Genomic DNA, 2123 nt, shown 5'->3' on the forward strand with positions numbered 1-2123 from the left:
CAATTAAAACACTGCCTATGGGCAAAATTATTTCCTTATGAGCTGAAAATCTTTTATGAAAGGAGATAAAGCCATTAATTTCACAACTAAAATAAATCTTAAATTTCACAAGTAGGGGATAAGATGAATAAGATTTTTTGCATTTGAGGGGAGAGATATAATTTATTAACTATTTTGTCAGTGTATTATTTTTATCATTATCATTAGGTACCATCAGTTAAGAACAAATTGAATATGTGGTATTGTCCACACATTATCTCATAAAACTCTCTGGTAGTCTACAGCCATGCTGCCCTGAACAAGTCCGATCCCATCTGATCTCGGAAGCTAAGCAGGGTTGGGCCTGGTTAGTACTTGGATGGGAGACCACCTAGGAAGACCAGGTGCTGTTGGTGTAAAAATAATAATAATAATAATAATAAGAGATTGTAAACTGACAAGGTCCTTGCAATCCATGAGGTCAACCAAGGGTTGCCTCGTCTACAAATAACAACAACAACAACAACAACAAAAAACTCTCTGGTATAGGCAGTTTTACGCTTATTTCATATTTATTAGGGCACTCCTCAGTGATATTGACACTAATACTTTACAACACTTAATGAGAATGATAAAAATGGGAGTAACCAATCTACTGCTGTTCCCACTAAAAAATTACTTAAGATTTAAACATTTAGATTTTGAGAAATGCACTGATGTCTTGTCTTGCTGCATGTTTGTGGCCAAAAAACACCCTGTTTTGTGTGTTTGTATATATGTATATATGAGAGAGATGAGGGGTTCTCCTATAGAAAGAAAAACTGCCAAAGCCCGTCAACCTAGAAAAGTTTTAGCCTGAGACAGTAAATAAAGGGAGATACGTGTTATGTAAATGTGAGGACAAACTCCATCCTTTCTCTGAAATGGACTCTGAGGTCCTAGAGCACTTTATGTTTTGAGCTGTAGTTTGTGTTTTGGGAGGTGGGCAGGAGAATTGGAGGGGGCAGCTCAGTTAGAAACCTTATATGACTAGACCTGTGTAATATTTGGAAATTACAGTATTGCCATTCTTTCATTTTAATGCAATTCTAAAGATTAAAAACTGCCATCTATGGTCTTTGCAGTGCTGTGGAGAATTAAAGGAAAAGATCTTTCTTCACATAGGATAAAGTGGATGGGGAGAAACCATTCTGTCCTCAAAGTCCAGGCGACTGGAATAAGTCGTGATTGCGGATGCAGGAGAGAGGTGCCTAGCCGAGTGATGTTATCAGGAGTTTTTGGACAACTGAACTAGCTTAGCAGCAGAAGGGACTGGATTAACAGGGTACTTAAGCCTTTTCCTGAGCAAGTCAATCAGAAACTTGGGGAGTTAGAAGGGGCCAAAAGGGCTCAATGAGTGAAGCTAACTTCTGGCTGTAAAGCTCCTTGTAAATAAACAGTTGTAATTTAGGCTATGTAATGATTGCAACACTACAGCTCACAGAGGTTAGGTAATTTTCCCAAGGTCACACATAATAAATACTAAACCAGGGTTAAAATCTAAGTCTGCATTATTTGAAGACATTCACTCTAATACACTCTCCAAAAGTTATGTGATAATTCAAAACTCGATGTTAACGGTATCGATGTGATTATAAAAGTAAATACTGGCATTCTATACTTCAGTAAACCATCATTTGTAAGGTCATAGCTTGCTTCTAACTAAAGAAAAACCTACTTGAGATTTTATCATGAGATTCTTATAAATGCATTTTATATTTCAAGATGTAAAGGTTTTGTTTGTTTTTTCTTATTTGATTTCTCACTTAAATACCTTGTGAGAATATGGTCAGTGTGTCGATTATTTGAAACATCTTGAGGTCTGGTTTGTTCCTTTTCTGAAACCTGATTATATCACCATCTCTCTTCTCATAAGGCCACTACCTATCATATGTAGGGTGTATTCCCTCTTCTTGGCCCTGTTCTAGGCCCCCTCATTACCTTCAAAAGTATTATCATTCACTCAAATAACAAGGCCTCAAATCCAAGTGTCATCACTCACTTCTCTCTTGCATACTCTACACTGACAAAAATCTGCTGGAACTATATTTAAAATGAATACTTAATCAGCATTTCCCCCCCACCTCCACTATGGCCTACTTATT

The 2123-nt window shown here is 36.9% G+C and overlaps 1 non-coding gene across 1 annotated transcript; it reads left to right on the top strand.

Annotated features, from left to right (window-relative positions):
- The first annotated feature begins 276 nt into the window (after positions 1-276).
- LOC112483960 lies at positions 277-395 on the top strand. Its single transcript, XR_003047832.1, has one exon. It is a non-coding gene; the product is annotated as a 5S ribosomal RNA (ribosomal RNA).
- Positions 396-2123: the final 1728 nt, after the last annotated feature.

Source organism: Pteropus alecto, unplaced genomic scaffold (assembly GCF_000325575.1).
Source record: "Pteropus alecto unplaced genomic scaffold, ASM32557v1 scaffold166, whole genome shotgun sequence".
In the NCBI taxonomy this organism is placed as follows: domain Eukaryota; kingdom Metazoa; phylum Chordata; class Mammalia; order Chiroptera; family Pteropodidae; genus Pteropus; species Pteropus alecto.